The sequence below is a fragment of the Chroicocephalus ridibundus genome, chromosome 2, assembly GCF_963924245.1.
Source record: "Chroicocephalus ridibundus chromosome 2, bChrRid1.1, whole genome shotgun sequence".
NCBI classification, from domain to species: Eukaryota; Metazoa; Chordata; class Aves; order Charadriiformes; family Laridae; genus Chroicocephalus; species Chroicocephalus ridibundus.
The window spans coordinates 74,488,726-74,501,854 of NC_086285.1; the positions used below are offsets into that span (position 1 = coordinate 74,488,726).

Here is a 13,129-nt window from a genome sequence, read left to right on the forward strand (position 1 = left end):
GGGTCCCCCTTATTCCTGCTGTCCCTCTCAGGCTTTCCCCATTTCCTGTTACTCCCTCATTTTACTTTCACAGGATACCTGCCAGGTAGCCTGATGGCACACAGTGCCTTGATGGCTGAAAATAGTTAGGAAAGGTACCTGAGGTAGGAAGGAGATTCTCCTGGCCTTCCAGACCCCTTGTTGCCAGGCCAAAAAGAAGTTCCTACAGGCCCCCCATTCCCGGCTCAACAGCTCCAGCTATTAGCATTTGCCTTACCTTTAGAGCTTAAAGCATGGTATTTATATCCAAGTTATGTGAGCAGATGATGTCTCTTGTCCGGAAGTTCCTGACTGGTTTAAACTTTCATCTCTTAATTTAGATTGGCAAGATGGTCTGTTTCAGGCTTTTCCCCTGCCTCACCCTCAACTTGGCCTTTTTCCATATCAGACCTTTGGAAGGCATCTTCTAATGCTTTGATTTCCTTGTTATAAGTTAATTTTCCTTGATAAGAATAAATGGATTTTTTTTTTTCTTTCTGAGCAAGAGAAAAAGATCTGTGAAATCATTCCAAGTCAAGTTATAAAGAGGTTGGTTTGCTCAGCTTTTCCACAATTATGCTTTGTAGGTTGTGCGGGATGATAAAATGAGAAAATTGCACTTGCTGCACAGGTAGAGATAGGATCTTTGTTGGAGCAATTATCTGAGTTTTCTTGAGAAATCTTATGTCTTTTCTCTCCTTTCTTCTTCCCCTATACACTATGTATAGTGAACTTTTCTGGGGCGGTACAGTTTACCTATCCACGGTAGCATTTAAATAGCTTCCAAGGTAGTTAGTGAACACATGGCAAATAGCCTATTTATGTGACAGCACAGAAGACATCACATTTTATTGTATGCTTGCATGAAGCAGTACAGCACTACAGCACTATGTAGAGATGCCTCAGCTAGCCAGCTTGGGCCACAGGAGATGCACCATACTGCAGAGCTGCGCTGAAGTCTGTTGGAAGGCCCAAGATAATAGCTTGGAATAAGTGCTATGTACTTTAATTGTAGGATCTTACCCGCCTAAATGACCATTAGCCTAGTTTCCTTAGCATAATGTGCATGTGTGTGCTCTGCACAGTGTAAGCCCGAAAGGGGAAAAATTCCTCCCGCTGCATGGCGAAGTCTCTTCTCCCTCCCCCCACCTTCCACAGCTCCACTGAAAGTAATAGGACATTCTGCATAAACCTGGTTGCTACAGGGCCTGTATTAAAACCCTAGTTACACTGAAAAAAATAAAGATTTCAGTTAAATGCAAACTTCTTGATGAGATGCAAAAATCAGAGGCACTAAAGCACCTGTTTTCTCTAAGTTTCTACCTAGAAATTTTTCAGCAAGTTTGAATATGCATTTTTCTGAATTCAAGTCACCTTCTTTAGAAAATTTAGACCATCTATTTGGCTGACTTATAACTTGTTTTATTTAATTCCTTGCAACCTATGAAAGGTCAGCTATGCTGCATAAGAACAAATAGCTACGCTGCCAACTGTAGAATAAACTAAACATGCACATTTATAAAGCATTTTACCCTCAGCAAAGTAGCTACCAACCTGCTTAGCACTAACCAATTCTTGTTACTCAGGACAGGATTGCTTTAATCCTGACTTTATTTTGCCTAAGAGCCCTGAGACTCAGTATTCGCTGTGTATTGGTGGCAGGCCTGCTGGATGGCAAACCTCATGGCAGCGTACTGCTTCCATCAGAGGCAGGCACGTCTCTAATCCCTTGGAATTGCTCAGTTTTACACTAAAAAGAGACCATGGGATTGAAACGGTAATAGAAAAGAGAGTACTGTAGGGTTATTATTAACAGAACAGTCTGAGGTAAAACATACTCCATTCTTTATCATCCTAACCTTGCAAAAAACGATTTCTACTGCTACAGCTACAACTACCTGCTAATGCCTTTGTGTAATAAAAGCCTAATTAAGGGGAAGTACTTTGGCAGTGGTCTCCTTTGTCTGAGGAAAGTGTCCTCCAAATTTTCTTCCTCTAGGGATCAGTAAAAACAATCCTTAGTATTAAGGAAAGTTGGAAATCTTGAAGATTTGATTTTGGGAATATTTGTTTTGACATCCAAAACTATGAATCTCTTCTCAGACATGTGACACCTGTCCCAATGGCTTAAGTGAGCCACTCTGCCTTCTTCCATCAACTGAAATGGCTGGTTAGCAAGCTGTGTGTTTGGCAGTTTTAAGAATGTTGAAGGGTTTTGCAATGCAGTTGTCCTGTACATAAGCCTTCTCCCTTCCCATAGCAGTAGCAAGAGAAGACCATGTCTTATAGACGTCTTTCTAAGCAGGACCGGCAGCAATTTCTATCCATCCCATCCATTTCTGTGCACGTTTGCCTATTGTCTTTCTGCAAATGTGTGGTTTGGCTGCCATACAAGTTTTACAGGCAAAGCTTAGGAACTGCTGTCAGGCAGGAATTGTATAGCCTCAAGCAACAGTAAATCAACAGCGGGCATGTTATAAAGCTGTGCTGAGGTAAGGCATCTCATTAGCCAGAAAGGCAAAGCAAGTCAAAAAGGAGTCCTGAGGCAGGTAATTATAATGATGAATTGATTCTGGCTAAGCCTGTTGTTGACAACAGAGGTGTATCGGCTCCTTCTATCAAATAAAAATACCGCCTTCTAAAACTCACCCTACAAATGACAGAGATAATGAGGGATGGTTTAAGATTAGATTTGGTTAGCCCCAAGCTTTTATAGCTGTGCTACAAGTTTAGTCACAAAACGGTTACACCCCTAAGTGTGAAGAATGTCCAAGGAGCATAAAGATACAAAAGCTGCATCTTAGAATTTATTCCTTCTTTCTGTGCTCTGCGTTCAAATTTACTCTCGTTTGCTGCAACCAGCAAAGAGAAGGAACCTTCAGACAAATCTGACATTCAGGAAACCCGGGTTTTATCCTTGCCAGAGTTCTGCATAGTCTTGAGTGGTGTTTTTGCACCTCAGCAAGCTCATCTGCAAAATATGCATAGTAATTATGAGGGAACTCATTCTGTACAGACTGCTTTGAGAACATCCTTTGGGAAAGGTGCTGTGAAAGCACAAAGTCTCCTTTGCATCTGTGATGAATCATTCGTTCACACATGAGCTTCAAACTAGGGAAAGCTACATGTGAAAAAAGAATCACCATCATCACTTAAACACTCTTTCTGGTTCAGTGTTTCCCATAACTGGTCTGTTGTGCTGTCCCTTCTATCCAGAAAATAACATTTGCCAGAAAACTTAGGGGAAACATTTCCTTGTTGGAAAACAGTTCTGACAAATTTTGAAAGCTTTCTGTAGAAACTAGTAGCTTTCAGGAGAACTTTTGATCAAGGGAAATCAGCACAAAGCAGAATATGAGGCTGATGCAGCACAGCTGTTTGACCAGAGAAGAGGCTGCACTGCAGGGATTACCAGCCCTGAACTACAGCTCCCACAAGGCATGGACTAACTCAGACAAATAGAGATTAATGCCAATTTGGAACACATCAGCTTTTTTGTTTGCTGGTCTGTTTGAACTAGAACTTTACAGTTCAGGAAACACTCAGATTTATCTACCTTTTAGAAGTGGATAAAGCAGAACAGGGAAGGAACTCATATTCACACGCGAACATCCCTGGCCTATTTCCAAGTATAAACATGCCCTTGACAGATGAAGGGTTTTACACCATGCCATCCTGTGACCTCCACCTTTTTCAGAGTTCACTGCCTTCAGCAGGAGGTTTAGGTAGACCACAGCTAAGGGAACGGAGCTTGTTCCCTCGTCTTTATTTATGTCAGAGTCCTGTTGGTTGAATCCATGAGAAAGTGGAAACACCACCCCACAAGAAGCACCACCCTGACGGTTCTGGCACAGACTTCAGCAGCAGAAGCCAGTTAGCCATGCTGTGACGCTTTTCCTTCCAATTAAACAAGTACTGTCTTAGCTGGGAGGAAACAAATGGCTGCATATAACGCTTGTTCCAGAAATAAGCCTGCCTTTACATTATTATCTTTTTTCTTGCCTATTTTCACATTTATGAAGTAAAGAGACATAAGCATTAAGCATAGTGAAGAGTTGTGTGGCAGATATATTTTGTCATCAAAAAGAGTGGGAGCATATCTAGTATTTCGTAGTTTGATGGCAAAATGTATTTACATTCTGAGACAGAATAATGTCCCCATTTACCCTCAAGTCTGAAATACGATGGCTTCCTGTGATATGGTTTACTTAAATTGCCCAAACAATCATCTTTTAGTCCCTCTTTTCTTCTGCTTTCATATAACAAATTCTACTTTGGGGATTTGTATCCCCTGTAACAAAATATTGCTTTAGTGTTAGAATTGCTGAACACACAGCAAATTTGCTGAGTGCAGCAGGAATGGTAACACATACCTCAACACTCAGAGCTCTGTTTCACAAAGTGCGCTCTAAAGGATGAAGTTCTCTTCAATTAAATGCAAGCTCAATGGTAAAAACAGCACACATCCTTTTCCTTAGACTCAGGAGTTTCACTTGTCGCTTTCCACGTGACATTAAAAGGAGAAAAGCCATTTTACTGATCAAAAGCCTGTGCACTTAATCTATCCTCAGTGGTCTCCATGAAAACCACTGAGTGAAGAAACCCTCATCCACAAGTCAGAGTAAGCAGTAGTTGGTCACTGGTGCGATTTGAAGAGAAGCATTTTAAGAAAGAGACTGCATTTTATTAGGCTGAGCAAATATATGAGCTCAACATTATTCCCTGTTTCTCCCTAAGCACAGGGCTCTTTTTAATCAGTTCTATTTGCAGACCAGAAGCATGCATTTTTTCCCCTGTAGTATCAGAAAAAAGGCCGGTCCTGCAGTCTCATACAACAACGAGATTCCCAGGGACACAAATCTGCCTGGCACAGGCACAAGTGCAGGATCAGACTTCAGCTAAAAATAGAATAATAAAGTGAAAAATGCAAGCTTATGGGCTCTTTCTTGATGGGTCAAAACTCTAGCTGGACCTTTGGTTACATCTGATAACACACTAACCAAACGCTAAATTTCACTAATCTAGATTTCCCTGTAGGTACTAAAATCCAAGCACAGCAGTGGAGCATTTTACAAAAACGTGAGTGGAAAACTGATTATTCAAAAAGTGACTATCAGCATAAGGAAGAAGTGTGGTTTCTGGAGATAGGATAGATGAAAACAGGTTGCTGACAGTCAGAAAACATAGTTCTATTGAAATCTAAAGGCTTTGCAGGCATTCAGTGATTTTTGTCAATGTTTTCTTTTAGAGGAAGACTAATTAGCACCAGAATATCATCATTCCATGTGTCTGGCATGGAACATTTCCGTTTTTCTTTTTTAAATAGCAGTGGTAATATTGCATCAGTTTTTTTTACAAAAAATTAATTAAATTAAGCTTTCTCCCAAAAAAGATTTATAGAATGGAATCAAAGTGAAATTAATGTAGTTAAGTTCTTAGGAAACAGAAACCTTCCATAAAACAGTCCATTCCTAATCCTTAAAAGACACTAACATATTCCCATTGCCCTTACCGTCACAACTTCTATATATGCACAATCAGTCCTGACTGAGGTCTGGTATAATTGTCATGTAGATGCAGCAGACAATTAAGGATGGAGTTTATATGTTTAAAAGGTGTCTATACCTTCCATAAACTTGCCAAAGCAAGGTATGCTAATTGAAACACCAGTTAATAGGAGCACTTCTCTGTACAGCTGCCTTGAGAAACCCATACAGAAATGGAACCAGAATATAGCTTGAGCCGGAGGACCTCTACAAATCAAATTAAATTGAGCTTCTTCCTGATGGATGATTTTCTTTGCTGACTTATCTCAGAGCAACATAGTTCACAACCTAAATGATTTAGGGATGCTTCCATTGTTTCTGCCCCAGTGTACCTCTGGGAGCACTCTAGAGGAATTGAAACCCTTGGGCAATGCTTCATCTCAGGCATTTTTTTGGCCACTGGGAAATGCCGATTCACTAAAACTGAAACTAGTCACAGGGAGGGATCTGTTCTGAGAAATGTCTTAAAGGAAGAAAGAAAATATTTGAAAGGAAACAAGAAGTCATGGAAATACCCTTTTCAACAATGCCCAAATTAAGCTGCTTCACCCCCTTCCCCGCAACTTTCCATCTAGAAATTCAATATAGGAGGGAAGAAATAACAGAAATAAGATGAAGCTCCTCAAAAGAATTAAAAGGAGTTGTTTGGACTGAACCAAACTTGTTTATTGTTTGTGAGCTTTTAAGAATTCACGTCATTTGTAACGGTAAGACCACTCTCTGCCCTACCTGTCCCAGCACCTCATCTTCTCATCCCTTTTCTTCATTTCCTCTCCTCCTCCAAACCTTCCCTAAATTTAGGCTTCTATCTTTGAGGAGAGACAGTAATAGTATTACCAGCATAGAAAATAAGTGCATGTTTGCCAAATGATTCTTCATGTGACAACCATTTTAAAATGGGAAGACTAGACAGACTGGGATGGCCAAAGCAAGACGCTGCTTTAAGTATTTATCGTGGGCAAGATACCAAAATGCTGAGGTGCTGAGTTTTGTCACACACTTCTCATTAATCAAAACTCCAGCTCAAATTTAATCACAAGTTTCCAGAGAATGCTTTATCAGATAAACTTATTTCTCCACTAGAAGAACTTATCACACAGTAATGTGGGAATTTTGTTTCTCCGTAAGATCCATCCACAGACATTTATTTCAGAGTGCATGCCTGTTCTATCACCAGTACTGTTAACACGTCAGCTCATTAGCCCTGTTGTCCAACAAATGCAGAAATGGTGATGTCACTGTCTGTCTAAAAATGAATAATTGTCAGGGGATGGTACTGGTAAAACTCTTAGCAAGAGTATTGGACAAGTATCCTCTTTCGCACCTCTCTTAAAAATGCTGATGATAATAACAGCTATGTTTTGGTCATGTCTTTTGTTCTCTTCCTCTCAAAAAACGGGACATCCTCAGAAGCGTGGGTCTGGCTTTTTTATTTAATCACATTTTGTAAGCAAGAATGACTCCACCAGAAGCTAGGAATTACCCCTTCCCAGTCAGCCTTGCAATTCAAGGCCAGCCAGCACCAAGCAGAAATGTTGCTCACAACACAACTGGCAGAAAGTCCTAGAGCTGATGTGAGTGAGAGTAGGATCAGGTCACGAAAGCATCATTAAAAGAAAGAAAGAAAAAAAGAAAAGCAGTAAAATCTTGTCAGTGACAAAGTTGTTGAGCTTTTTCTTTGTGCTTTGTACTGCTCATTCAGTAAGATCTGTAGAGGATAGGCCTTTGTATCTGCATTTAGCTCGTGATCACGAACACCGGCAGCAAGCAAAAATTCAACACCGTAATCCAAAGCTACAGCTGATGCAAGTCAGCACCATTCCACTACACTCAATACAGCCCTGTCATTTTATGCTAATTGGAGCTGAGGTCATTTATGTAACTTCATAGATTTAAAAAAAAAAAAAAGTTGTTGGGAAAGACAATAAACCTGCACTTTAGATACAGGAAAAATACAAAGCTGAAAAACATTGTAATGAACCTGCTTTTGTGTGTTGGCTAATGGAAAGGGTCACACCAGAAATTGAAAAGTCAGGATTAGGCTACTTGCAAAGCAGTTAGCTATAACTTCCATAAATCTGGTTGAAATAGTATGACCTTAAAAGGAGGAAAGTATAAAACCCATTTTCATTACTTGTTGTTATTTGCATTATAATACCATGGGATCACTTTTTAAGACTGGGCATCTACTGGTGAGGCACTTCATAGCCACATTTAAAAGTTTCCGTTTAAATCCCTGAGCCTGCAAAGTTACACATTTTTAATTTAACACACTATGAATCACTGACATCTGGACATGCTTTAGCCCTGAGAGCATATACAGTTAGAGCAGAAAAAAAATCAGATCTTCATAGGTATAGGTCCTGGACAACAAATGAATATAAAGCATAGGAGAAAATAAGCAGGTATTTTGAAGGTGGAAACAACATCAACAACTATAAGTCAGTTCCGTATCAGGGTTGTATTTATCATGCGTCCTTATCTTCACACATCTTGAATCTTACTTCTCAGAAAATTCACTGGGGAGCACCCAATCAAAGACAAGTTGCAATGTCACTATATGTGTCGATACCACATTTCTTTCCGCTGCACAGCAGAGCTGATAACTCACTTGGCCCCAGAGAGAAAATACAGTCATTTCTGCTGATTTCTTCTTGCCTTGCAGAAACATTTGGGTTCATAGCACTAGAAACAACTCATGGTTGCAGGTACAAGCCTGGTGCATTAGAAGGAATACTTCTATAGGCTTCCTCCCCTCTCTTTCAGCTTGTGAGCCTTGATCAAAAGCTCTCCAGCAGTTCAGTCTTCGCAGAAAATACTCTACTACAGCATTTTATAGTGGCCCAATGTTCATACATTACTTAGCTTAAAAGAAACTGTTTTGATTTGATAATCCCTAGACCTATAGGAACTTTGAAAAACAAATGTTTATAAGAGCAAGTATCCTTAGCACAAGTGAGAATGAAACCCCAGACCTTTACTCGCTGACAGCTGGGAAACACATTGTATGTCATAGTATGTAGCAAATAACTAAGTCAAGGCTACTGCTTCATAAAAACATTTTTGCTCTTTTTTCACAGCAGACAATACTGAGTGATACAATAGTTGTTATTGTCAGGAAATTCATTATCAGTCACTGGAAATCTCGATGCAGCTTGCAAAAGACAGGAGAGGAAACCCTATATGCTTTCTATAAAAAGGACAGTTTTAGCCAGCTAGCTAGCTTCTTTCAAATACCCAGATTACCTTAGAGACTCTTTTCTTCAACACAACCTTCTTGCAGTTCCGCTTAGCCACAGGACCTTTCCCAGGAAAAAAACATTTAAGGAGGCACACCTAGTTTCCTAAGTACATGCAGCAAAATAGAAAGGAGGGCCAAGAGCCAAGAAGCGGCTCACTGCCTGATCCAGCATCATTCTGGATCCTGACACTGCGGCTCCTGACACTGCCTTCCAAAGGACTAGGAGTCCAAGAGAACAGGGATTAAGTTGGTTTTTTTTTTCCCCTGTCTCTTTTATAATTTCCTCATATTCTCTTTGGCTATTTAATTCTCCTTACAAGCCTTAGAGAGCCCAGGTAGGTGTTATATATCCACAGGAACAGAATTTCAACAACTAGAGTTTTGTATTAAATTTACAGAAATATTTTACAACAAAAAACAAACATGCTTTTTTTCCTTTACTTACATTTTGATTCATTTTTTCCCATGTCCAAGCTTTATAACAGACCCATTTTATGCTGCACCACCAACCTCCTCCAGGGCAGGACTCTTACCAGGGTAAGCTACAGCTGATTTTAATAGATACGGGACGGGCTGCTGAGATTAGCTCATCAGCTGCTGAGAGTTACCCATGGGGTGAAGAGAGTAATATATTTTAATACAATTCTTCATCCAGATTTAAAATAAATATATAAAATTTACCTCACGTGCCTCCTCTTTTCCACCTCCAAAAAGCACTGATCTATTTTAAAAGCAGTCAGCAGGCGTCAGTAGGTTCTTGGGGTTAAGAGGCCGTACTGGGAAATAGCAAGCAGCCCTTTTCAGCTGCCCTGTCTGCCTGTGGTTTGGGGCAAGGTGTTGCAGAGGTGCAGCGTACCTGTGCTTCAGTTCTCTCACCTGTAAAACTCAGTGAAGCTTGTTTGCCATCATTCTGCATATCAGGAATTTCTGTTCATGGGAACAGGCTGAATTCTGCCCTCCACAGTGCTGCTATAAATTCAGAGTAATTCTGTTGGCTTTAGTAGGTTTATTCACTCTTTGTCCTTGTTAAACAATGTAAACTACAATGTTGTGCATCTGCCATAAGCATGACAACTGTCTTGTTGCTGCCTTAGTCAGGAATGTTCTCTACTGCGGCCTAACATCCATTTTAATCCTAGAAGAAATAGAATGGTGTGTTCTTCCTTGTATTTAAGGAAGAGGGATTTAACGAACCGCAGGACTGGATATTTTGCAAAGTACATGCATATTCAGCTCTTTTGCTTGGTTAGGAGCATGCCATTGGCATGGAAAAGACCCAAGTAATTGCTTTGGAAGAGCACAGTCTTCAGCAAGAACAGAACAAACTTTCTGCTCAATTGTCTTTGTTTTGCAGTACTGAAAGTTTGAAGTAGGTTACATGTTTCACCAGAGCCAAACCTGGTCCCCGTTAGTTGCTCTGCGTGGATTAAGTGGTTAACAATGTTTTGAGAATGTTGGGCTAGATAGCTAGTGGGAGCACCATCTATTTCCTTTAACGCGTAAACAAGGAAAATTGCTGGTTTGAAATGCAGGATTATTTAAACTTGGCTGACCACAGGCATTCTTAAATGAGAAGAGGTAAAAGAAAAAAGAATCCTTATGAGGTCTGAAGTTCAGTGACATTTGTTAGGAAATAAATTCCTAAGTACCAGATGGGGCTGCTATCCCTCTTCCAGAAGTGGGAGAAGGGGAATTTTTCTTTTATAGCCACCTCCTTCCTTCTGAGGTCCGTCTTCAAAACTAAATTGCCGTCAAACATTCAAAACCATAAAAAATGGTTCAACAATGCGTTGAAAGGGCTGAGCATCCTGTTCAGAAGCAGTAGTTTCATTTAATATATTTATGGGTGAATATCCAAAATCAAAAGTGACTTCTGAAAATACTGTGTTTGGTACCTTTCTTACTTCACCTACCCAGCTACCTCCCTCTTCCTCACGCAGAAGCAGCAGTGTGACCACGTGTCCTGACTTACTGTGTGAGGTCCTGTCTTGGGGCCATAAGGGTCAGAACAAATGCTCCACATTTTCACTTTGTCAAGTAGCGTGGGTATTCTTTTAATTGTTGTTACAAAACGTTCACTCAAGATGTGTTTTGGTGATGAGCTGCTTCTGCTCTGAATTGACTAGGAATGAGCAGTCCAGAGGCACATTTAACCTAATGAAAAGTGTTGGAAGGGAAGAGGAGTGTAGGTACAACAGGAAATGTTCTTGTACTCAGTGCAGACCAGATCAGCATTTGTAGAGGATTTTATGATGAAATCACTCAGAACATGTTGTTACAGGATAGTAATGCTCCACACAGGAAAATATACCTGAGTCACTGGGAGAAAAAAGTTGTCTTTCATGTTATCAACAAACCTTGGTTGTTGCTGGGTTTCTTAAAGTCTTATTTTCTGTCTTTCGTATAGCTTTTTCAGAAGCCTAAAAAGGACCAGACATAAAAGCCTCTGATGCATTTTTATTTGGAAAATAAATGCCATCTTAAGTAGAGTGCACTGCTAAGCGCAGCCCTGCAGACAGCTCAGGTCTTCTGTCCGCAAGCACCCATGTAGGCAGGCTGTATTCATGAATAACCAGAATCAGGCACTTCACGTTTTAACATCTCACTTCCTTTGGCAACAGCGGGAAGCACCCAGAGTGACCCTGCTTGATCACTGCATCAGCTTGGTTGACTCTGCAAAAAAGTGAATGTGTCAAGATACATGGTAAAAAAAGTCCTGCAGTGCTGGATCAAACTGGCTTCCTTCATCTGGCCAGTCTAGCTTTAGTGTAGTTATTTAGGATGGTATCACAGCACAGTTAAAAATAGCAGCCTTGTAGTACTTTAAACCTTCATAGAGCATCTAGTACGTCAGCCTTTTCTGAAAAATGGGAAACGTCTCCAAGGATGAGCTAGAAGAATAACCGCAGCTGCATGATACTCCTGTATGCAGAGTGAGGAAGGATCTCTCTCTAAATACTGGGCGTGAGCACAGCTTCTCTTCCATGTGTGTTCCAGGCTCCACAGTGTAAGGACATCATCTGCTTTGCCACCAGGGCTTCTTTTTACAAAAGCAAAATATCAAGTTTACCTATAACAACAAGAGGAAGTGGTTTTACTTGTGCCTGCTTAGGGATGTAGTTTCATGGTGGAGTTGGCAGTGTTGGCTGTACAGTTGGACTTGATCTTAAAGTTTTTTCCAGCTGTCTGTGATCCTATGCCTTATTATCTGTACTGCTCGATTCAGCTCCCTTTTTTGTATTAGAGGCCTGTGACATTTCTTTGAGTTTGCTCATGGAAATTAATTCTCTGAGCAAGGAGAGAGCGGTGGTGTCTTGTATCCTGAATGAGTTTAGGCATGAGGTGGGTAGGACAGTTAGTGCTGAGCCTGTGTAAAGGCACTTCTCTAACGTGCTGTGCAAACCTTGGAGAACTGAGGTGTCAAAAAGCTTCTACGTTGCCTCCACAGACAGGACTGTAAGAAACATCGTACCTGTGATGCCTGGAGGAGATATGGTCAAATTTTACGCCTGCTCTGGATCTAGGATAGAGTTCAGCTTCTGGAGTAGACCACAACTGAGCAAGGGTTGTAAAAATTTCAGGCTGAGGGACCAATACCTATCTTTTTGGAGCCTGACGCAGCCTGACTCCTGCCTTGTCCAGATAGGCAACAATCAGCAGGTAAAGCAGAGCCAAACTGCAGCAGTGCGCGGGTCCTCCCCACGTCCAGGGCTGGTTTGGGACCTCCAGCTGACAGCTGTGAACAGTCTTGGATTTTTTCTTTGCATGGTCAAGCAGTTTCCCAGCATATTAGAAAGCAGCCTAACGCCACGGTGTTCCAGCAGCAGAAGGGCTCACGGAGATGGTCTACCCAGGAAACAGCCCTTTGTTTTTACTGTGCATTGTCTGTTCTCCCAGAGGATCATTTTTAAACACCCAGTGACTCATTGTTGAAGCAGTGCCATGGTTGTAATTTTGGAGCCCCTGGAAGGAACCTCTGAGTAACTATTGCTTAAAACCAAATCCTTCTGTTCCTGACTTGGGTGGAAAGCATTTGACTGGCAGCACCCAACTGAAAAAAAAAAAAAAAAAAAAAGGATGCAAAAAATATGGCAAACTATGCTGGTCTGCTCACTAGCCCTCAATTGGCAGAAAAAACACGAGGAAGAGATGTTGATACAAGTTAGAAGTTTCTCAGGCAAACAAAATAATCCCAATATTACACGTGAGTGGCCTGGGAGGGGGGAATGTCTGGAGTGATCCATTATGGGAAGCTTAAGGGAGAACTTTCTTAAAGGTTTTGTTTGTAAATACCTTTTATAATGCAGTAGTTGACTCTGGGACA

The 13,129-nt window shown here is 40.9% G+C and overlaps 1 protein-coding gene across 1 annotated transcript in view; it reads left to right on the plus strand.

Annotated features, from left to right (window-relative positions):
- NEDD9 (neural precursor cell expressed, developmentally down-regulated 9) overlaps positions 1-13,129 on the plus strand; it is a 40,088-nt gene that overhangs the window by 17,737 nt on the left and 9,222 nt on the right. The window lies entirely within an intron of this gene.